General features: G+C 45.1%; 1 protein-coding gene and 2 non-coding genes across 3 annotated transcripts in view; 1 reads left to right on the forward strand and 2 right to left on the reverse strand.

Annotated features, from left to right (window-relative positions):
* LOC124716990 (actin-histidine N-methyltransferase) overlaps positions 1 to 25,300 on the forward strand; it is a 413,484-nt gene that overhangs the window by 112,068 nt on the left and 276,116 nt on the right. The gene's annotated exons all lie outside the window — the stretch shown is intronic.
* On the reverse strand, positions 14,925 to 14,999 carry Trnas-uga. Its single transcript has one exon. It is a non-coding gene; the product is annotated as a tRNA-Ser (tRNA).
* Trnas-uga lies at positions 15,226 to 15,300 on the reverse strand. Its single transcript has one exon. It is a non-coding gene; the product is annotated as a tRNA-Ser (tRNA).

Genomic DNA, 25,300 nt, shown 5'->3' on the forward strand with positions numbered 1-25,300 from the left:
ACTGGCGACAACATCGATGCACTGTGGAGACCTCTCAGCCCACGTGGGGCAATTCCGCAGTACGTCCACCCGGCCTCCCGCAGGCCCACTATATGCCCTCGCTCAGACTCCGTCAGTTGCACAGACGGTTCACGAACACGCTGTCGCGGCATGGCAACAATGTTGCGGACACAGACAGCTCCGTATGCCACGGCAAACTGGCTGCCACTGGCTCTGGCGGTGACCAGCCGTTGCGCAGCTACCGACATTCCACGGCCGATAACACGGCTCCTGGTGTGCGCACAGCTCCGTGCGTGTGATCGTCGCATGCACCGCCCTCTTTTAGTGCCCAGTGCAAGTGTGGCGGGTCTTATTCCGTTGCATCATTGTGTTCGTTTTTCACCGTCCAGGAGTGTAGATCCGTAATCTGCTTAACTTCGAAATACAACTCAGTGCAATTATTACCAGTAAATACCTATAGTACACTTGAAACTCATTTTCCCCAAATTCAAGATTTTGGCTCTTAAGAGCCTTTTTTATTTGAAGTCTATAATTATTGGAGACAATATTATGGAAATGGAAGAGAATGTAGATGAAGATGAAATGGGAGATACGATACTGCGTGAAGAGTTTGGCAGAGCACTGAAAGGCCTGAGTCGAAACAAGGCCCCGGGACTAGACAACATTCCATTAGAACTACTGACAGCCTTCGGAGAGCCAGTCCTGACAAATTCTACCATCTGGCGAGCAAGATATATGAGACAGGCGAAATACCCTCAGACTTCAAGAAGAATATAATAATTCCAATCCCAAAGAAAGTAGGTGTTGACAGATGTGAAAATTACCGAACTATCAGTTTAATAAGCCACGGCTGCAAAATACTAACGCTGGAATGGAAAAACTGCTAGAAGCCGAACTCGGGGAAGATCAGTTTGGATTTCGTTGAAATATTGGAACACGTGAGGCAATACTGACTTTACGACTTATCTTAGAAGAAAGATTAAGGAAAGGCAAACCTACGTTTCTAGCATTTGTAGACTTAGAGGAAGCTTTTGATAATGTTGACTGGAATACTCTCTTTGAAATTCTGAAGGTGGCAGGGGTAAAATACAGGGAGCGAAAGATTATTTACAATTTGTACAAAAACCAGATGGCATTTATAAGAGTCGAGGGGCACGAAAGGGAAGCAGTGGTTGGGAAGGGAGTGAGACAGGGCTGTAGCCTTTCCCCGATGTTATTCAATCTGTATATTGAGCAAGCAGTAAAGGAAACAAAAGAAAAATTCGGAGTAGGTATTAAAATCCGTGCAGAAGAAATAAAAACATTGAGGTTCGCCGATGACATTGTAATTCTGTCAGACACAGCAAAGGACTTGGAGGAGCAGTTGAACGGAATGGACAGTTTCTTGAAAGGAGGATATAAGATAAACATCAAGAAAAGCAAAACGAGGGTAATGGAATGTAGTCGAATTAAGTCGGGTGATTCTCAGGGAATTAGATTAGGAAATGAGACACACAAAGTAATAAAGGTGCAAAATAACTGATGATGGTCACAGTAGAGAGGATATAAAATGTAGACTGGAAATGGCAAGGAAAGCGTTTCTGAAGAAGAGAAATTTGTTAACATCGAGTATAGATTTAAGTGTCAGGAAGTCGTTTCTGAAAGTATTTGTGTGGAGTGTAGCCTTGTATGGAAGTGAAACATGGACGATAAATAGTTTGGACAAGAAGAGAATAGAAGCTTTCAAAATGTGGTGCTACAGAAGAATGCTGAAGATAAGATGCGTGGATCACATAACTTATGAGGAGGTATTGAATGAAATTGGGGAGAAGAGGAGTTTGTGGCACAACTTGACAACAGGAAGGGATCGGTTGGTAGGACATGTTCTGAGGCATCAAGGGATCACAAATTTAGCATTGGAGGGCAGCGCGGAGGGTAAAAATCGTAGAGGGAGACCAAGAGATGACTACTCTAAGCAAATTCAGAATGATGTAGTTTGCAGTAAATACTGGGAAATGAAGAAGCTCGCACAGGATGAAGTAGCATGTAGAGCTGCATCAAAACAGTCTCTGGACTGAAGACCACAACAACAACAACAACATAATTATTGGTGCCCAGTTGGGAGCGAAGCGGAGAGGGGAGCCCAAGTGCAAGATTTGTGTACTGTAAGGATCATAGTTAGTAGCGAAAACTGATACGGGTGAAAACGTATGAAGGAACAGGGGAACGGGGAGCACACCAGATAAGTCGCTTGTGTGGAAAAATGTTCTCGAACCGGCCTGGGGACACCTCGTAGACCGAAAGTCCCCCACCGGGCAGCCCCTCCAAGACGGCTAGAGCGTGTTGCTGCCGTACCTGTTCCTGATGGGCTGCACGTCGTCCCCGAATACGAGGTCCTCGTCCTCTGGCAGCGCGCCGCCCGCAGTCACCGCCGCCGAATCCAGCTGGCTTCCAGCTGCTTCCAGACTCGCCTCCGCGGGGTCGGCTCTTCTCCAGGCCTGCACAATTCAGAGAGGGTACGTCAGCGCAAGGATCAGGGCGCGCAGCCTGCATTACGGCTGAGAGGGGGTGGGACTAGTCACGAATACAGAAAACGTTTACGCGTTAACAACAGTTTCTTCGTACAGTTGTCACACTTTTTTTATCTACTGTGATTTCAGCTATGAGTGTATTCAGGCTGAAGTGTCAAATACGAATATGCACAAAGGCATAAACACATGCGCTAGTCCAAACATCAGGCGAGTACGAACGGTATCCATGTAATAAGATACATGAATAATTAAAAAACCAGATGAATACTTACTTACTTTCCGTGTCCGGAACTAGACTTCAGACTTCCAAAAATCAGCAGCCAATATGGCCTTGTCATTTGCCTCCCATAAGTCATTCATTGTGCAGGGCTGGTCTAAATATGGACAAATAAGCAGGCGTTGAGGATCCTGGACAGAACCACACAGACAGATAGTGTTCTCATTCTCTTTTAGGAAACCCCATTGCTGTAGGTTTTTCTTGCACTTTGGCACTTCTACCCTCATACGGTCTAGGGTTCTCCAGACTGTGCATGGTAGGTCTCCACAAGGCGCCAGTTCTTCTTTTACATCTTTATGGGGGTTTCTCAGGTCCATTTCCCACCTTTTCAAACGATTCTCTGCAGCCGACCCTTCCAGGGCTCGGGTACGTGACAGGAAACTCTTCCTCGAACAAAGCCTTCGGTCAGCAGGCTGGTGTCCATATAAAGGGTGACACATGTCCTTTTCTTGCTTGGTTTTTTCGGCTTCGGCAGCGATGTCACGTCGTATGTTGGGCGGTGCGATCCCCATTGTTAAATACATCTTGTGCACTGGGGTTGGCCTCAAGCATCCTGTAGCAATCCGTGCCATTTCATTCACCGCGACATCAACTTTTCTCGCGTGTGTTGATGCAGACCATACTGGAGCGGCGTATTCCGCGGCTGACACACTGAGCGCAAGGGCTGAAGTTCTCAAGACTTTTGGGTTTGCACCCCAAGATCCGCTGGTTAGTTTCCTGATGATGTTGTTTCTAGTTGAGACTTTTTCCCTTGTGGCATTACAATGATGTTTATAGGTCAGTGTGCGATCCAACGTGACACCAAGATATTTGGGCGTTTTACAATGCTCGAGACGTTCACCTCTCCACATTACATTTAATTCGCGATTTGCCTCCCTGTTCTTTAAATGGAATGCACAGACCTGCATCTTGGAAGGGTTCGGTGTTTGGTGGTCCGTCTCATAATAATGGGAGAGAGCTTCCAAAGTACTGGTTAATTTCTCCTCTACATCCATAAAGTTGTTACCCTGGGCTGCAACTGTAGTGTCATCGGCGTACATAAATTGGCGCGTGATGTTTGGCACTGGTTGGTCGTTTGTATATATATTATACAGAGCTGGGGCGAGGACTCTTCCCTGAGGTAGGCCGTTCCTCTGATTTTTCCACCTGCTCTTCTTGACCTGGAGACAGACGAAAAATTTCCTATTATCAAGGAAAGTACCTATGAGTGATGTTCAATGGTAATCTCTTGTCACATTATGTACTTTCCTAAGGAGCAGCTGAAAGGTCTATGAATGCCACTCCCGTGATCTCTTTCCTCTCAAACCCATCCTCGATATGATGGGTCAGGTTCAGTACTTGACCGCAGGGCGATTTGCCTGGTCGGAAACCTGTCTCCTGCGAGATGATCTGTTGTTCCAAGACGCTTTCTATGCGACTTAGCGTCAGGCGTTCCAAGATCGTAAAACAGTGACATAAAAGGTACAGAGGTCGGAAGCTAATTGGATCATCAGAGTCCTTTCCTGGTTTCAGAAGTGCAACCATTCGGGCTTTCCTCCACATCTTTGGAATATGGAGCCTTTCTACACACGCGTTTATCAAATCTAGCAGCCACTGTAGGGTGTTACTGTCAAAGTTTTTAATTTTTATCGACTCTTAAGTTCATCGATACCAGGAGCTCTGTTAATCTTTAAGCTGGAGATCAATGTAACTGCAGTAGCATATATGTGGCATTTAGCAAGTAATGAAACACATTTTTTTCTGAAAGAAAGTTGGTTGCATTCGAGATTCCAGTACACCATATTATTCCCCACTATTCTGGTCTCGAAACCGTAAGTTTGAACAGGCATCTTATCCGCATGGCTGTAACGGATCGTGCATCCACGTCTCGATCTCTGAGTCAACAGATGGGGACGTCTGCAAGACAACAACCATCTGCACGAACAGTTCGACGACGTTTGCATCAGCATGGACTATTAGCTCGGAGACCATGGCTGCGGTTACCCTTGTCCCTGCATCACAGACAGGAGCGCCTGCGATGGTGTACTCAACGTCGAACCCAGGTGCACGAATGGCAAAACGTCGTTTTTTCGGATGAATCCAGGTTTTGTTTACAGCATCATGATGGTCGCTTCCGTGTTTGGCGACATCGCGGTGAACGCACTGTAGGGAAGCAGCCTACTCATGCCATATAAAATTCACATCAGTCTTTCCATTGTGTGCCAGCCAGTCCGCTGTAACTAGCTCTGACGTCATAAATGTTGCGCAATACTATAAAAAATCCAGTAAAATGTCAGGAGTAATACTAAATCAATATGTGTTGAATATCAGTTCAATAACTCTAACCATTTTCGAAATTTGGACGTTTTTCTGTAAAAATCATTGGCGCAACAGAAAGAGCTAGAAACTTAAAAATTTATATTTAGATTCCTTTTGCATAATAATTTAGTAGAAACAGTATTCTGGATCTCACAAATTAAAATTTTAGTTGAAATTCATGATTTTCTGGTTTTTATCTTAAAAATTAAGGAAGCAAGATAGATTAAGTAGGCGAATAAATAAAGCTAGGATGTTTAAATTTAAGTAGAAGGGAGATCCGCTATAATCATAAAGATGTGAGAAGTTTCAACTGAATAAATGGTTCAAATGGCTCTGAACACTATGGGACTCAACTGCTGTGGCCATCAGTCCCCTAGAACTTAGAACTACTTAAACCTAACTAACCTAAGGACATCACACACATCCATCCCCGAGGCAGGATTCGAACCTGCGACCGTAGCAGCAGCGCGGCTCCGGACTGGAGCGCCTAGAACCGCACGGCCACCGCGGCCGGCTCAACTGAATAACTATAAAACTATAGCGATAACGTATCTCCAAAAGGCAAGTTCAGAGCTCGTCTACTGCGTGTAGTGTAATTAAATTAATTATCTCGCCCAAAATATTTGACTTAGCCACTTCAGACTTTTATAATGATTACTTACCTGTGTGCTGATTACACATTTAAATTGAGAGCTTCATCAGCCATCAGCAAAGGAAGCAATGATTTATTTGATAACTTAAAGTGGTGTGTTACTAGCCCGGTGACTAGTCGGGAGAGCAGATTTGATCAGGCGTTCCCTTAGCCGTCCGCACCGCGGCTCTATATGTAAGAACGCTGCGCGAGAAGAGGAAGGCCCCAGTTCTCTCCAGACGCTGATTAGCGCACCACCTGTGCCGGGAGTCACGTCGCGTCGGTATCGTTGATATAAACAGCCTCGGATGCAGTAATAAGTTACTCGGGATACGCGTAACCATGAAATCGTTTTCGAGTGAAGTGTTAATTTTGGGATGACGTTAATGATCTATCTTTAGTTTGCGTATGTCGTATTTTCACGTGCTGCCGCAGGACAGACATTCTACCATTATTAGTGTGGCGTTTGATGAACATTATCATCAAATTATTGCGAGCATTCACTTAAGCATTTAATTTGAACAGTTATAGTTGTATCAGCGCATTAGACTCTGAACTGCTCTGGTAGTTGGATTGTGTGTATTCTTTTTGGCCTGTGACTTTCAGAATATAGTGAACATTTTAGAGAGAATGGTTTTTGATTATGAATCCCAGACAATCTCCTAATTCCTCAGAGCTATAAGCTGTAGCTATAAATGTATTTCTCAGATGAAGTGTGCTTTAGGAATTCTAATTACAGGCTTCACGTTTTGCTAATCACTTTCTGGTTGCCAATATTGTAGTTAGAGAGCCAGTGTTGAGAACGGCAAACAACAGCATTAAATAAATAATAGGAATATTAACAATTAATCCACCTGCCGCCCCACAGCACATTGGAAGCGTGTATTCGTCATCCCCATTCTGGGGTATCACCTGGCGTGGTGGTATGGGGTGCCATTGGTTACACGTCTCGGTCACCTCTTGTTCGCATTGACGGCCCTTTCAACAGTGGACGTTACAGTTCAGATGTGTTACGACCCGTGGCTCTACCCTTCATTCGATCCTTGCGAAACCCTACATTTCAGCAGGATAATGCACGACCGCGTGTTGCACGTACTGTACGGGCCTTTCTGGATACAGAAAATGTTCGACTGCTGCCCTGGCCAGCACATTCTCCAGATCTCTCACCAATTGAAAACGTCTGGTTAATGGTGGCCGAGCAACTGGCTCGTCACAATACGCCAATCACTACTCTTGATGAACTGTGGTATCGTGTTGAAGCTGCATGGGTAGCTGTGCCCGTACACGCCATTCAAGCTCTGTTTGACTCAATGCCCAGGCGTATCAAGGCCGTTATTACGGCCAGAGGTGGTTGTTCTGGGTACTGATTTCTCAGGATCTATGCACCCAAATTGCGTGAAAATGTAATCACATGTCAGTTCTAGTATAATATATTTGTCGAATGAATACCCGTTTATCATCTGCATTTCTTCTTGGTGTAGCAATTTTAATGGCCAGTAGTGTACATGAAATATCAAAATACAGTCATAATGTTATATAATCAGAAAGTACGTGAAGGCAATCATGTTTGATACGTTGACTGCTGTTATAGACACCTAAATAGACAAAATAGTTAAAACTATATCACAGCAGATGGCATCTACTAACGGCGTGTAGAAAACACTAGTTATCTCGAGATCCGGACGTAACGGATGGAGCACGAAACGCAAGTGAACTTCAGATCCGTCCGCAATGTCTTAACGTTCATCGCGGACTCAATAGCACGGTGACAGTTAGCATTTTCCCCTTAACAAATTGTCAGACATGGAAGGAACGATTAATGATGAGAAAAAAAATCGTAGTGCACACTAAGTATTGAATCATAGCCCTTCGCATAGGTTGACAGTGACTGATCCACTAGGTCGCCGGACTTGATATACTTCACTTCCTCTGTTTTAATATAGACGGACGATTTGAACGAATGTGGACAGGAAACTGTACTCACACAAACGCCTGTAGAATGTTTTGTTCCACCCGCTGGAAGGCTTGGAACTCCTTCAGTGAGTTATGAGCAAATTATGATATTTTAATGGCCCGAGTAACTCATATTCCCCCCCCCCCCCCCACCCCTTCTTGCTCAGCGGCTACGAACGCGGTTCAGCGTCCTTTACTTCCCACGATAAACTGTGGAAAAGTGCCTTCTGCGGTCCGCTTTCGCTGGAGGTTCCTCCCCAACAGTGATGCCCGCGGAATGGAAGAGTTGTTGCCTCTGGAGAAACAGCGGCTTTCTCTGTTCGTGCTACTACTTTGCTCCAAAGCGGTGACAAATTCTTCACTAAACGTGTTCAGCTTCTCGGCTGTAGTTAATGACACTCGTTCGACAACTGTAACTGTGTGAAACCCAAGTATGAGCTGAAACAGTCCACATAGTACTCGCCAAGTGTCTCCCATAACTTCACCTGGTTTCTCGCTTCGTAATAGATTCTGTCGTTTCGTGCAGTCGTTACTGCAGGTGATGTTAGAAAAACAATCACTTCAGTAGCTGGAAGGAGTCATTATCCATGTACACAGATGATTCCCCGTACCGGTGTCAAGATCCAGTATGTGACAGAATTAACGGATAGGCCAGCAGCTCGGAGCCTTGGGTAAGTGGAGTAGAAGACCTAACTACACAAAAAAAACGGCCAGTTAATTTTGTTCAGACACAGACGACTCACACACAAACTAAAAAATTTGACGCTGGGGGCAAAAGACCACCCCCACAAGTACACTGAATTACTTTGGAATTCACTTACGCGCATTATTAATCCGGTAAAAAAAAGCACGATAGAAAAATAAGAAAATCAGAAAATCAAAGGATGAACAGAGAACTTAGCTCGACTTGCGAAACACAGAATGCTTTGTACGAACCCGCCAGTGTTATTGTTAATATACAAAATATTCGTTCGCCCAGTACTTGACTTGCTTGGAATGCTAGCATGGGTGACGTCACTTAACTAAGATCATCATGCCTAAAAATAGGATGTTACCAGTAGCTGGAGACTAAGCATGCGAGTCCTCTACTACTCATTAAATGTAACTTTCAGTGCAAAGGAACTATAGGGCAGGCTCAGAGAGAAATGAGCTAGATACGGCCTCGGCAGAATAAATCAATCTGGAGTCATGAAATTTATCCTTCAGCGCGAACCTAGAACCTTCAACTAGCCACACTTCAAGGTTATGTATACCCCCCTCACGTCATTCCCGAAGCTGCATCACACTTCACCAGTCATGAAGAAATAAACGAGATCCTTCTTAGATCAGTTAGAAAATGGGCAGATATAGCAAAAAAAAAAAGACTCCATGACAATATGAATTATTAATAATACCGTAGTCTATAGAAAGTAATTCGACGCAAAATGTCATGGCAAACAAGGTTTTTTAAGATGCGACATGACGTAGCGTAGGAGCATTACGATTATTGTCTAAGAATCCCAGCTGAGGTTTCTGTACAGGAAAGATTTTCCTCGGCGGTAAGGCGAAAGCAGGGATTAAGCAGTAAGTATGTGAACGTCCCCCTCTCTTCAACCTGCAGTACAAACCAAATAAGTACCCAAATTAGGAAAATAAAGAATGTTAGAACTATGGTAAAAACCACACACACAATTATAATTTTCATCAAGGACAATGAATGATTAATGTGAAAAATAATAATCCCAATCCTCCACATTCGACCAACCTTTTCGCGAGGTTTTCTCTGGCTGGAAGTAACAGCTAAGGGCCGTATTATACTGTAAAAGATCTGTGACAAAAAGTCTTTTATCAATCCCATTTGGACAGATTTTTGACAGAGTACTAGAGAAGCTTTGATCAAAGATCTTGGATAAAACTTAAAGCTTGGGCCTAGCTTTCGTCAAAGTTCCATCTTGTTTGCATTAGTGCCTTTAACCTATAAAATGTCGGGGAAGTATATTTGCTGCATGGCTGCCATCGCAGTGATCATTTCAAAGTATGAAGACGAAATTCTTCGCAACATAAAGCACGCTGACTACAGAAAGTACAGTAAGAAGTTAGAATTGTTTAATCAAATAGTTGCAGAAATGAGTTGTATTCGAAGTGACTGCACTGTGGATGATGTAAGGAAGAAGTTAAATTGACTAACGAGTCTTTGGAGATGTGGAAAGCCATGTGTTGCCAGTAAAATGTACATGAGTGAAATTAATTCATTTATTTATATTCCAAATAACCTAATCCAACCTTTATAAATCTCTCTCCGAGTGACTTACGTATTAGTTCCCATTTTTCTGGAATAATACGTGAAATAGTGCACTGTGCGGTTCGAGTACTCCAGCATATTGCAATCTGGAATAGCTTTAGTCTGTTGCTAAAAAGCTTAGCCTAACATTGGGACTATATTTATCAGAAATGGCACTCATGATTTAAATAATGAAACATTGCACTAGTCAGGCATTTTTTCGTGGTTAGCATGACGCGCTTATCAAGTACAAATATTTGCGGAGGTATTTTATGTTATGTTTCCGGAAATATGACAAAAGAAATCTTTCCGATTGCAGTAAAACATAAAAAGACAACTGCAGGGCAAGAGACAGAACAACATACATACAAACACCGTGTGAAATACCTAAGTAAATATTTGCTCTTGATAATAGAATAAATTCTAGAAACGCGTCATATTAAGCATGAAAAAATGCGTAACTAGCGAAGTGGTTCATGATTTAAATCATAAACTCTACAGTCGCAGGCTTTTCAGAAACATATTTATGATGAATGAAATTAAGAAATGGCATTTATTAAACGAGTATCTTGTTTGCGGATATGGGGGGGGGGGGGGGCGGGGCGGCGCGGGGCGGGGGCGCTCATTTCATAAGGGCAAATTGAATCGTTGTTCGCCCATTCTCAGATAATTTTCGTAGTTCCTTATGTCCTCTCATTGTAGCTCACGAAGCACATTCTCTTAAACACTTCGAGCTTCTCTTCTCGCTATCCACGGTTTCACTCACAAAATGCAGTGGCCACCAATATTACATTAAATGGCGTTGTACGGACGATTGATTATTCGTCAACCATTGCCGAGGTATCATGACGAAAAATTTTATGGTTGTATGTTAGCCCCAGTGAAGTGGTTTGGTCAAAGAAGTTTGACAAAATCATTGACTAATTGTAAGATATTCGTCGGAGATATATTACAGTGTACGAGCACCTACTATTTATTCCCAGTAGGGAAACGATCTCCGTCCCACTGCCAGCTATCCTCGTATTGGCTGAAAGGAATCGCAACTCTTTAATCTGCCGAATCGAAGACAATCCGCTCTACTCCATGGAGTGGAGCAAGAAAAGTGAAGAGAGGAGGGAAAAAAAGGCGGCTCTGAGTGTCGGTGTTCTCCCCTTTTCCCTCGTTCAAACATCCATGGACATACTTTGCAACTCACTGAGAAGTGCATGGCAGAGGATACTCAGCTTGGTACCGCATCTTAGGGCTTTCTCCCTTTCCATTCGCATATGGCACGCGGGATTGATACCTGCATTAAATGATTGTGTGCGCTGTAATGAAACTAATCATGTCCTCAGACTCTCTACAAGAGCAACGTGAAGAGTCTGAAATATGTGTCTATTTTCTTCGTGAAGTACTGGTCCATGAAACTTTGTAAGTAGACTTTTCGCGGGATGGCTAGCGTTTGTTTTGAAGCATGTGCCGCATCAGGTTTTCCAGCTTCTCCTCGACTCTTCCGTAAGTAAAAAAAAACCTGTAACCGTTCTACACCTCATTGTAAGTGTCGTGTGACTAGGGCCTCCCGTCGGGTAGACCGTTCGCCGGGTGCAAGTCTTTCGATTTGACGCCACTTCGGCGACTTGCGTATCGGTGGGGATGAAATGATGATGATAAGGACAACACAACTCCCAGTCCCCCAGCGGAGAAAATCTCCGACCCAGCCGGGAACCGAACCCGGGCCCTTAGGATTGACATTCTGTTGCGCTGACCACTCAGCTACCGGGGGCGGAGTACATCTACATTTATGCACCACTACTAGTCAGTTCCTTTCGTGCTCCAGCCGCAAAAAGAGAGAGAGAGGACAACTATTGTCTATATGCCTCCATACAAGCCCTGATTTCTCTAGCTTCATAGTCTTTGCTGAAACATACGTTGGCGGTAGTAGAATCGGCCTGCTTTTAGCCCCAAATGCCAGCACTCTAAATTTTCTCAATAGTTTTTCGCGAAAAGAGCGTCTTCTTCCCTACAGGGATTCCCATTTGAGTTTAATGAAGCATCTACGTAATACGTGCTTTGTAATCGAACCAAATCTAGCAGCGTTCCTGTGAATGGTTTACACGTCTTCCTTTAATTTGACGTGGCGAGGATCCCAAAAACTCGGGCAGTACTCAAGCATAGGTCGCACAATCGCTCTATACGCGGTCTCCATTGTGGATGTGCTATACCTCCCGACCGTTCGTCTTCACTTACTACCGCCTACATGTGTTCGGTCCATTTAATGCCCATATCCGTATGCAGCGCTACTACTGGAGACTTAATACTGTGTCAAGCTGCACACAACCAGTGCGTTATTCGGGCATTACGGATTGTTTTTCGTACTCAGCTGCATTAACTTAGGTTTTTACATTTAGAATGAGCTTCTATCCATCGCATGAGCTAGAAATTGTGCGTAACTCATCTCGTATTCTCCTACAGATACTCAACGGCGACACCGTTCTGTACCCCACAGTTTCATCAGCAAACAGGTGCCCAGATTCTCCGTCAGATCATCAGAGTGTAAGAGGGCTTCTGGTCTCTGATGATCGCTTGCCGTCGAGGACGTTCATTCTGCACTTCCCTGAACTTTTTTGCCCGTAAATGATATGGACTCAGCAGACTTCTGCAATTTGGATGTGTCCATAACAGTTTAATCGCCTTTTCAGGAAGCCTATCGCGAGGTTGGATCTCTTTCCTGTTTTCCGAGATTTCAGTCGGTAGCCATGTTCCAGTATCTTTGGGTCGAGATTCTTTCTCATAATTTTAGTTGCCTCCTTCAGTATGTTTTCCATGTCGCTTTTTGTGATTAAGTGTGAGCGCTTCGCAGGGAGACAGGGCTTCTGGTTTGATAACTGTATCGTAGTGCGAATTCTGTGCGCCATTTTTTTCTCCCCAAGTAGGTTCAAGGATCTCGCATGGTTCCTGAAGCATGTATAACTTTAGCCAAAGAACACAATAATGCCAAAAGAGCGAACAGATCGATTATACATTGGAAGAGATCGATTCATTACGAACTTGAAGAATCTTTTAGCACGTTATAAAGCGTACTGCAGTTACCTGGCCGTTTCTAACTCTGCTGCCCTGGAAGTAAATGGCGACATGTATACAGGGAGAACCAAAACCCACTAATAAAATTTCGGAAGTTGTTCGTGGATATTTTCAGAGTATTTTAGTGTAAGGGATCCGAGTCTACGGTTGCTCGTTAAAGGGTAATGACATTTTGTTTGATTTCTGAAGGTCTTGCATCTTTGTATCTGTATTGCACTGAAAATATCAGCAGAAAATTACAAATGCCAACAGCATTGTGTGTCTTGCTTGTTTCCAAACTTGTTTAATTAACTGACGGTACTTGCTGTTAGTAACTATAATACTCCACTCATCACTCTCAAGCAGGCTTTGAGTAGCCGACCACTTCGGTCTCGACTTTGTTGCCGTTGTTGGTTGTACGAGGGTCCTTCAGTAAGTAACGCAACACTTTTTTCCTAAGTTGTTTTCAAAAAATACAGAACTCGTTGTGGGACATTGTGGAATATTCTCTCTTTAGCTCATGTAGATCCGATAGGTGGTGGCACTATATTAGCCTACAAAATGGCGTCTGTAACGGAAATGCGTTCCAAGCAGAAAGCCCTTTTTTTTATTAATGTAAAACCAGAGCATCGCAGATACTCATAGGCTCTTGCAGAATGTCTACAGAGACCAGGCAGTGGACAAATGCACCGTAGCCGTTGGGAGGGGTGTGTGCCATCATCGCAACAAGGTCGCGCAAACCTGATCAATCTCCCGCGTGCATGCTGGACGCACATAGCTGTGACTCCTGCAGTGTTAAAACGTGCGGACACTCTCGTTCGAGGTGATCAACCGATCACAATCAAACATCTCGCTGCTCAACTGGACGTCTCTGTTGTTAGTGCTGACACACTCGTCCACCACTTGGGGTGCTCAAAGGTGTGTGCCGTGTAGCTTCCTCGCTGCCTGACGGAAACCATAAAGAGAAACGAAGAAGCGTTTGTGTGGAACTGCTTGCGCGTTACGAGGCTGTTCGTGACAATTTTTTGTCGAACCTCGTCCCAGTTCATGAAACACGGCTCCATCTGTTCGAACCGGAACGGTCAACTAGAAAGTGTATTGTGCTAACTTCAGGTAATTAAAGGAACAACTGCAGCGTGTTCGTCGCCACAAGAATGCAAACGAACTACTACTCCACGGCAACGCAAGGCCTCGCCAAAGTCTGCATTACTTTAAACGTAATGACTTTTTCAGCGGCATGTCTCATACAACATTCATTACGCGACTGTTTGAAGACCCGTCTCTGAAAATCACTGGTATCATAACTTTTATGGAGCCCTAGCGGGAAAACGGTTTGTCACATGCAAAGTGTTTGTTTTTATCTTTACAAAACACTCAAATTTTGTATAGTCTTTTAACAACCTGTATATTTAAATACCGTATCTGGAGCCACTAACTTAGTAATACATCTACATCTACATACATACTCTGGAATCCACCATACGGTGCGGGGTGAGGGTACCTTGTACCACAACTAGCATCTTCTCTCCCTGTTCCACTCCCAAACAGAACGAGGGAAAAAATGACTGCCTATATGCCTCCGTACGAGTCCTAATCTCTCTTATCTTTGTGGTCTTTCTGCGAAATGTAAGTTGACGACAGTAAAATTGTACTGTAGTCAGCCTCAAATGCTGGTTCTCTAAATTTCCTCAGTAGCGATTCACGAAAAGAACGCCTCCTTTCCTCTAGACTCTCCCAACCGAGTTCCTAAAGCATTTCCGTAACACTCGCGTAATGATCAAACCTACCAGTAACAAATCTAGCAGCCCGCCTCTGAATTATTTCTATGTCCTCCCTCAATCCGAATTGATAGGGATCCCAAAAGCTCGAGTAGTACTCAAGAATAGGCCGGAATGAGATTTTCACTCTGCAGCGGAGTGTGCGCTGATATGAAACTTCCTGGCAGATTAAAACTGTGTGCCCGACCGAGACTCGAACTCGGGACCTTTGCCTTTCACGGGCAAGTGCTCTACCAACTGAGCTACCGAAGCACGACTGACGCCCGGTACTCACAGCTTTACTTCTGCCAGTACCTCGTCTCCTACCTTCCAAACTTTACAGAAGCTCTCCTGCGAAACTTGCAGAACTAGCACTCCTGAAGGAAAGGATATAGCGGAGACATGGCTTAGCCACAGCCTGGGGGACGTTTCCAGAATGAGATTTTCACTCTGCAGCGGAGTGTGCGCTGATATGAAACTTCCTGGCAGATTAAAACTGTGTGCCCGACCGAGACTCGAACTCGGGACCTTTGCCTTTCACGGGCAAGTGCTCTACCAACTGAGCTACCGAAGCACGACTCACGCCCGGTACTCACAGCTTTACTTCTGCCAGTACCTCGTCTCCTACCTTCCAAACTTTACAGAAGCTCAGAAGGATCGCAGGAGAGCTTCTGTAAAGTTTGGAAGGTAGGAGACGAGGTACTGGCAGAAGTAAAGCTGTGAGTACCGGGCGTGAGTCGTGCTTCGGTAGCTCAGTTGGTAGAGCACTTGCCCGCGAAAGGCAAAGGTCCCGATTTCGAGTCTCGGTCGGGCACACAGTTTTAATCTGCCAGGAAGTTTCAAGAATAGGCCGTATTAGTGTTTTATAAGCGGTCTCCTTTACAGATGAACCACATCTTCCCAAAATTCTTCCAATGAACCGAAGACGACTATCCGCCTTCTCCACAACTGCCATTACATGCTTGTCCGACTTCATATCACTCCGCAATGTTACGCCCAAATATTTAATCGACGTGACTGTGTCAAGCGCTACACTACTAATGTTCAAACATTACAGGATTCTTTTTCCTATTCTTCTGAATTAATTTACATTTATCTATGTTTAGAGTTAGCTGCCATTCTTTACACCAATCACAAATCCTGTCCAAGTCATCTTGTATCCTCCTACAGTCACTCAACGACGACACCTTCCCGTACACCACGGCATCATCAGCAAACAGCCGCACATTGCTATCCACCCTATCGAAAAGATCATTTATGTAGATAGAAATCACAGCGGACCTACCACACTTCCCTGGGGCACTCCAGATGATACCCTCACCTCCGATGAACACTCGCCATCGAGGACAACGTACTGGGTTCGAAGCCTTAATTTCTGCTTTACGTCTGCAGTTGGTCCAAGGACTTGTCTGTGTCCTATCGTTAACATAAACATAAAATCATGTAAATAAGAGGAAACAACGATTTATAGTAGCGTTCACACGTTAGCAGAAAATGGACACCAGGAAAAAAAAAAGAAAAAAATTCTCGTTGACGTGTAAACGTAAACGAGGACTCGTTACAGCGAGACTCAGTGCAGGAATAAGATGCCAGGGTTGCTGTAGTAGTCTCACTTCCCACAAGTAGTCGTCTGAGGCAAAGTCGCTAGTGTAAAAGGGGCTTTAATGGCTGTCGCGACAGTTGCCTTGCCCTACGGGGCATTGCACAGATTTGTGGCAGGTGTCGCTTGCCCCGGACTGCACTGTCCGCTGCCGAAGCCCGAGACGGGATCTGTACGTACGAGAAAGCACCGGCTCCTGGTGTGTGCGGCTAGACGTCCCAGATTTCCCGACGGGAAAAGTGAGAGCGCGTGAGCTCGCCGTGTCGCCGAGCCGAGCCGAGTCTGCGTGCGTCGGCCGCCTCTGGCTGCGGAGCGTGGCCCACAGGCAGGGCGAGATATGTGTGCCAGCAGGGACGGAGCCTGCTGACGCTGTGCGGGGAGGATGACTCGCACCCAAACGTCCACATGTCACGCACTCAGATTGGCACCAAACATTGTTCGTCGAAAGAGTATCAATTTAAACACCGATTTAATTCGTGCTCTCAGCTTTCGCCCAGCAAAACGTGTGTAAACGGTAATCAAAAGTAACATGAAAACTATGGAGCACAGCAAAAGCGTATCTGTGAGCAATTGTTTCATAGATCTCGCGTGGTTGAGTTGCTAGAGCTTGAGGTCATCGTATCAAACGAAGGTCCTGCGTTCAAACCCCGCTGATAATTTTTTAACTGTTTACGCATGAAATTGTTATACGGAAGAAAATGTTTCTGACATGTGAAAGGACTTTTTCCAATTTGTGATAATGTTCTTTTGGCAGTATGCTTTCGCTACGTTAACTGAAAGTAGCAAACACATGTGCGACAGAACACCACACCTATTTACACACATGTACTCTATAGGTTTCCTACTTTCAGCTAATGAAACGGAAGGAGATTGCCAAAGGAACTCTGAAAAGCGTTTTTACGTGCTACGAAAATGTTCTCCCATATTAACAGTTTCACGCGCAAATAGTTAAAAAAAAAAGTCATTGGGGTTTGAACGCGGGACTTTTGATACGTCGACCTCACACACTACCAACTCAACTACGCGAGATTTACAAAACAGTTACTCACAGATACGCTTTTCCTGTGCTCCGTTGTTATGCTGTTACTTTTAATTACCGTTTACGCATGTTCTACTGGACGACAGCACATAGCATGAACTAAATCGAAGTTTCGGTTTATACTCCGTCGACATACAACTTGTGGTAAAGATGTGAGCGTCTGGAATCTGGATGATGATGATGATGATGATGATGATGATGGGTGATGATGATGATGATGATGATGATGATGATGATTGGTTTGTGAGGCACTCAACTGCGCGGTCATCAGCGCCCGTACAAAGCCCCTATTTTTACACAGTTCATTTTTTTTTCACAATCCAGTCTAGTCACTGTCACAAATGATGGTGATGATCATGATGATGAAATGATGAGGACAACACAAACGGCCAGTCTCTGGGTAGAGAACATCTCCAACCCGGCCCGGAATCGAACCCGTACTCGCAAACCGCCTCGCGAAGTCTACTTGTAAAATTTTCATGGTCACCTCTGCCAAAAAAAAAAGGCTACACAATTTTTTGTCTACTGACATTGTGTACATTGAAATCTTCACGCCACAGTCCGCAGCTCGTGGTCCATTGGCTAACGTTGCTACCTCTGGATCACTGGGTCCCGGGTTCGATTCCCGACCCGGTCGGGGATTTTCTCCGCCTGGGGACTGGGTGTTGGTGTTGCCCTCATCATCATTTGGGAAGTGGCGAGATTGGAACTGGAAAAATTGGAAACTTCTACGGGCGGTGATGACCTCGATGTTAAGCGCCCCACAAAGCATCATCATCACCATCATCACCCGCGCCACAGCACGTCTACATTTTACATAGATACTCAGCAAACCACCAGGCGATGCATGGCAGAGAGTGCCTTGACGACTGCTAGTTATTCCCTTTCCTGTTCAATTCGTAAATTCAAGGAGGGGTAATGACTGTCTACGAGATGCGTGCGGCTATAAAACAACGGGACTGATACTGTCAAGGTAAGTAGGCATGCGACAAAGTCGAACGACTAGTAGCTGTGAAGTGTGAAGCCTTGCCAGTCGAATGCGGCGTCTTTAGTGTATGTAGACAATTCAGTGTGGCCGTGGTCTTCGTTTGTGTTAGAACTGATCTATTGTTTTGTGAGAAGACTGGCAATCGTAGCAAAAGAGCAACGAATTGTCGTGAAGTTTCACATGAAAATTTACTAAAAACAGAGTAAGACGAAGACAGTTCTATCACGTACGCGATTTGACTGGTTCAAGCGTTTGCAAGAGGCCGAGAAGACATTGAAGATGATTTACCCCCGGGACGCTCTTCAATAGCAGAAACGGATGAAAATATCGGATAAGTAGGTAGGCTGATTCGATCTGAATGTCGGTTGAGTATTCAGTCGGTTGCTGAAACTGTAGGAAAGCAAATTTTACATAATCAATGTGACATGAGAGAAGAGTGTGTGGAACTGGTGCCGAAAATTCGCACGATCGAACAGAAAGCAGCTCGTGAAAATGTTTGTACTGACACTTTGAATACCACTGAAAATGATGCTAATTTCTTAGAAAGCGTTAATATGGCGAATGTTGATATCGCACTTACGATACAGAAACTAAGCACCAATCCATGCACTGGAAGGGTCCAACTTCAAAGAGAGCGAGAATAGCTCGGGTGACCAAATCAAAATTCAAAGCGGTGATGATTTTTTTTCGATATTCACGGAACTGTATATCTTCACTGGGTTCCTGAAGGTCAGTCTATTAATGCTCATTGAGTATCTTCAGGTTCTTGCTCAACTCCGTGAGAAAATAAGCAGAAAAAGACCCGAATTGAGAAAGACCTTCGTGGGAGACCGCAGTCGTGTAGTACTTCTTGAAAGAAATTTTTGCCGCTTGACTGTAAATTACAGTCCATTAATTAACACCATCATGTTTTTGGTTTTGTAGCCTTTCTCAAGTGTAAGTTAAATTGTCACAACAGAATTTTCTCACTGTGCCAGTTCAGTGTTCACAGCTACACTCAGCTGCCTCGTCTGCGAACAGTCTCATAGGGATACGGATTTTATCCGCCAAATCATTTGTGGATCGTGTTTCTGTAACAATAGTAAAAAATTTAAGAAGTGGTAGTGCAAACTAAGTGGAATAAAACATCTCACATAACATGTCCCCAATTTTTGATGCTGGCATAGATAAAGCTGTTACAATGTAACTCAAATACTCACAGGCGTTAAGCAAAGACAAATGGTTAACTTCAGAATTAGTTTTCAAAAGTTCCACCTCCGACTTGGGTGCGCTTTCGAATTCTCTTCGCAACACCACATATACAGAGGATGGGCAAAAGCGTGGAAACAACAGAAACACACACACACACCACCGTCCCTCCTACGATGAAGGATGCGTTGGCATTCAAAAGTGTTTCCAGTCGTTTCGAAAAGGATAAATACAGGTACTTTATAGGGAATCTCATACCGTTCTTCTCTTAGAATAGGGGAAATTTCAGGTAACGATGACTGAGAAGGATAGCGATCACGCACCCTTCTCTCCAAAGCAGACTATAAAGACTAAACAACATTGAGATCTAGTGACTGCGGGTGGCCAGGGGAGATGCATCAATACGTCCTCGTGCTCACAAAACCAGTCCTGGACGATGCGAGCTATGTTCAAACAGGGGCCCTGTCGTCTTGGAACGCAGCGTCAGCATTGGGGAACGAGTACGACGAGATGGATCTGATCAGCCAAGATTGTCACTCAATTCTTGGCAGTAATGGGATCTAGAGAAACATGTGGGCGCGTGGAATACCACGATATGGCTGCCCAAATCGCCACCGAACCCCTATCATGTTTCACTCTTGGTTCGTAAACTCGGCCAGAAGTTCGAAACGCTGTGAAAGAAGACTCATCGGACTGATGCTCTGTAGTCCAAGTGTGATGACTTCGGCACCACATTATCCTGTTATGGGCATTTCCATAAACAGAGAGTGGTTTTGCAGTTCTAGCTCGCACTGCAATTCCCAGATTCCGGATCATATTTCTCGCTTTCTGTGTGTGCAGTATAAATCTTCGATGCGATGCTTCTTGAAACACCAAACACTTTGGCCACATTGGTAACGAAAAAAAAACTAAAAACTGCACCCGAACTGACCATAAAGCCGTAACGATACGGAGCGGCCGCCGGTTATCCTCAGCCCGCTTGACATAACTGGATGCGGATATGGAAGGGCATGTGTTCAGCACACAGCTCTCTCGGCCGTATGTCAGTTTACGAGACCGGAACCGCTACTTCTCAATCAAGTAGCTCCTCAGTTTGCCTCACAAGGGCTGAGTGCATCCCGTTAGCCAACAGCTCTCGGCAGACCAGATGGTCACCCATCCAAGATCTAGCCCAGCCCGACAGCGCTTCACTTTGCTGATCTGACGGGAACCGATGTTCTTTGGTTACGAAAGTACCCGCCATATGATCACCAACAATTTGCCCACGTTCGTTCTTAGCTCCGATATAATGCACTCACAACGACACAGAACACTGTTCTGACAGTTGACACTTGGAACGTGCTGAGGACTTGCACAGACGAGCTTCGTGGTCAAGAACAACAGGCTGCAGGCTAGGAGACCGTAAGAATTTATGGTGAAGCATGCATTTATTATCGTGCTTCGAAATTTTTGTCCAACCCCTGTATAGCCTGCGCTACTCTTAATGCGAACAATCAATTCATCTCTTGTATCTACTTTCCCTTTGTGAACGTTGCCTTTCAACTGTTCTCACTGGCAAATGTCTGAAGAGGAGAAGTCCAGGAACCTTGGTGGCCTAGAAATGTGGCTGTTTCTTCTTAAATCATTTGCACTGTTTACAGTGAAGCCGTTTTCACTCTTGGCTGTATGATAACACTAGTAACTCACATTGTTGTTGCGACGAAACTCACATGATTTTGTAAAGATGCATTTTGAAGACCGTTTTGCTGTAAATGTGTGGTGTGGAATGATAGAAAATCACGTTTTGCTACCTCATCGTCTTGCAGGGCCACATTGCTTAGACTTTTTTGATAAACGAGCTTCCAGCGTCATGGAAAGAGCTTTCTTCGCCTACAGAAATGGGTATTATCTTCCAGAATGACGGGGCCCGAGCACTTCCTATCATCTGTGGCATCCCGTCCAAACCCAAGATTCACTGAAGATTGATCAACAAAAATAGTCATGTTTCTTGGCCACAAAGATCTCTGGACATTACCGCTTTAGATATTTGCCTGTGGGGATGGTTGAAAGACAAAATCTAGAAAGAAAAAGTAAACTCAACACATACACTGATCCTTGGGATATAAGAAAAGTGCTGCTCTGATAATGTAACACCAGGACGACTTCAGAAGAGTTAGATATGATGTTGTCACGAGAATTCGAAAGTACATTGAAGTCGGAAGTTTATGAAAAACAACTTTGAACTTAATCATTTCCCGTCGCTTAACGCCTGTGGGTTTTTGGTTGGGTTAATCCTGTTAGTTGTATCTCTGTAACCAATAAAAACAGAGCACATGTTATACGGGATATTTTGTTCGAATTAGTCTATGGTATAGCCACCGGTATAGAAAGCGACCTTCCCACTGGACTCGGAGCTCGGGCGATAAGTAAAAGCTGTCCCAGAAAGCCGCGAGCTGGCGCCTCTCCCGTAACACGCGCCACAAAGTGTGCCGCAGAGGCATCTGTTGGCAAACAAGCCGCCCGCTGCAGTCTCGGCGGATGCCCCAGTACTCGGCCTTGGCCGTCAGCCCTGGCGCTTGTTCAGCCTCACAGACCCAGCCGGGGTCACCAGCTCTCGCCACTTCCTCTGCTGTAGGCTTAGTCAGCAAAGGTACCAAGTACTTTTTACGTCTGTCCGCCTCGGTAGCTGCGTGGTCAGCGCGGCGGTGAAGGGGCCCGGGTATCGTCCTTTCGTCGTAATCGACATTGCTGTTGAGGTGGATGAATGGGCACGGACCGACAGCCAACAAATCGAAGGGGGGGGGGGGGGGGGGGAAACTTTACATAGAGTCTTCAGTGTCCAAACCTTTACGGTCAAAATTATACAGATGGTGTGTTGTTGTGGTCGTCAGTCAAAAGAATGGTTCGATATACTTTATCTCTCCACGCTGTTGTATACTGTGAAAGTCCCTTCAATCTGCTGCAATCTCCATGCATTTGAATCTGTTTACTGTAGTTAAGATTTGGCACCGTCAACAATTTGTATTTGCTTGTACCAGACTTGATACCACTAATCTTTTTTTTTCTTCTTTCGTGTTTAACCATAAATTTCTTTTCCCAATGCGATCAGTACCCCGCTTTTACTTATCTATCAATCAGATCTTCAGTATCCTCCTGCAACACAAAATTTCAAACCGAGCGAGATGGCGCAATGGTTAGCACAATGGACTCGCGTTCGGGAAGTCCCGGCCATTCAGATTTAGCTTTTCCACGATTTCTCAAAAAATGAAATGATCGTATGGCATTTATTGGCCGAGATAACCTCCTCGGGGTTCGGCCGCCGTATTGCAAATCTTTTCAGTTGACGCCAGTTCGCCGAATGCGTGTCAATGATGATGGACACACAACACCCGGTCCCCTGCCAAGAATCGAACCGGGGCCCCCTTGCGTGGTAGGCGGAGGTGGACAAAATTTCCCTACATCGTTCAGGACAAACGACGGTATGGTTCCATTGAAAAGAGCACAGCCGACTTCCTTCCACAGCCTTTCGTAATTCGAGCTTGTGGCCCGTTCCTGGTGACCGCCGTGTCGACGGGATGATAAACTCTAATCTTACTTCCTCCTGCCCCTTCTTTCTACATTTCAAAAACTACTATTCTAAAATGTTTGTTGTCCACGTTTAATTTTCCGTACGAGGCTACACTCCACACAAGCACCTCCAGAAAAGGCTTCGTAAAGGTAAATTTACATCAGATGTTAACGGTTTTCTTTTTCTTTTGACTTGCTTTTCTTGGAAACATACTCCGGAAGCCATCGTACGGTGTGTGGCGGAGGGTACTTTGTTCCACTCGTTTCCGTTCCTGTTCCACTCGCAAACAGAGGGAAAAACGACTGTGTACATGCTTCCGCAAGAGCCTTAATTTCTCTTACCTTCGTGGTCCTTACGCGAAATACACGCTGACGGCAGTAGAATCGTTCTGCAGATAGCTTCAAATGCCGGTTCATAATAGCGTTTCGCGAAATAGCAGAACATACAGACTTCTACTGTTTAATTTTCTAATCTAATTTGCTCAGCATCACTTGATTTAATTTGTCTACCTTCCATCCCTCTTGTACTGTTGTTGATATTAATGAGCTATTTTCAAGACAGTATTTTATTCAACTGCTCTTGCAAGTCCTTTGGCGTCTCTGACAGAATTGCAGTGCCATCCGCAAAAACTGAAAGGTTTTATTTCTTCTTCGTGAACGTTAATTGCTTTTCCAAATATACCTTTGGTTTAAGTTACTACTTGCTAAATGCATAGACTAACTAACATGGTGGGCGGGCTACAACCCTGTCTCACTCCCTTCTCAATTGTTGCATCCCATCAACGAAAGAATTGGCTTGCACAACACTCGTTAGAACCAATTATTGAGTATTATCAGTCAGTTTGGATAAGTTACCTAGTTGATTAGTAGGTGACGTTGAGAGGTACGAACGAAAAGCGGCGCGTTTCGTCACACACTCGTTAACTCGGCGCGTGAGGTTTACGGAGATGGTCAACAAACTCCAGTGACAGCTGCTAGAGAAGCATTGCTCATCGGGGAGAGGTCTGCTGTTGAAATTCTGAGAGCGTACGTCAGAAGCACACACTGTAAGGAGGTTCGCGAAGTGTTGCTGTAGAATGCACAGGGGGGGGGGAGGGGGGAGAGGAGGGGGAAGAACCCCGGGGCAGAGAGCTGCCCAGATGGCACTGCGGCCGGGTTCCGTGAAGGCGGCGGTGACTTTCACCAGCGCTCCACGACCTTGGCCCTGGGTGAAGTGAAAGTTGCGGCTGTTCAGATGGTACCGGGACTGCGCCGCCAGCGCTCGGCGGTTGCAAACGGTTCGCGGGTTCAGTCACCTGTGGGTAAAAATTCCGCATACATTCCACACTTCCGTTACTGAACGTCATTACTAATGTAGCTATTGTACATGGATACTCTTTCGCTAATCTAGCCGCGAGTGTAATGGGGGGCGGGATTTGGGAGTACAGTAAACGAATTATGAAGCTTATGTTAAACCATTTTATTTCCTTTTATTCTGATACATTGAAGAAACAAAGAAACAGGTGCACCTCCCGAATATCGTGCAGAGCCCCTGCGAGCACGCAAAAGTGCCGCAACACGACGTGACATAGACTCGACTAACGTCTGAAATAGTGATGGAGGGAACTGAAACCGCGAATCTCGTAGGGCTGTCCAACAAATCCGTAAGATTACGATGGAGTGGAGATCTGTGCTGAACAGCACGGTGCGAGACATCCCAGATATGCTCAATAATGTTCATGTCCGGGCAGTTCGGTGCCTAGCGGAAGTGTTCAACCTCAGAGGAGTGTTCCTAGAGCCACTCTGTAACAATTCTGGTCGTGTGAGATGTCGCGTCGTCCTGCTGGAACTGCCCAAGCCCGTCCGAATCCACAGTGGATATGAACGGATGCGGGTGACCAATCGGGATCCTTACGCACGTGTCATCTGTCAGAGTCGTATCTAGACGTGTCAGAGGTCCCATGTCACTCAAACTGCACACGCCCACACAATTACAGAGCCTCCGTCAGCTTGAACAGTCCCCTGCTGGCATGCAGGCTCCATGGATTCATGAGGTTGTGTCCATACGTGTACATCTCCAGCCGCTAAACAATCTGAAAGGAGTCTCGTCCGACCAGCGACATGTTTCCAGTCATCAACAGTCCAAGGTTCAGTCCTCGTTGGTCCTGTTCTTGCAGAATCTTTCCCAGCGTCAGCAAAGTCGAAGATCTGATGTTTTACCGAATTCCTAGTAGT

This window comes from Schistocerca piceifrons, chromosome 9, assembly GCF_021461385.2.
Source record: "Schistocerca piceifrons isolate TAMUIC-IGC-003096 chromosome 9, iqSchPice1.1, whole genome shotgun sequence".
NCBI classification, from domain to species: Eukaryota; Metazoa; Arthropoda; class Insecta; order Orthoptera; family Acrididae; genus Schistocerca; species Schistocerca piceifrons.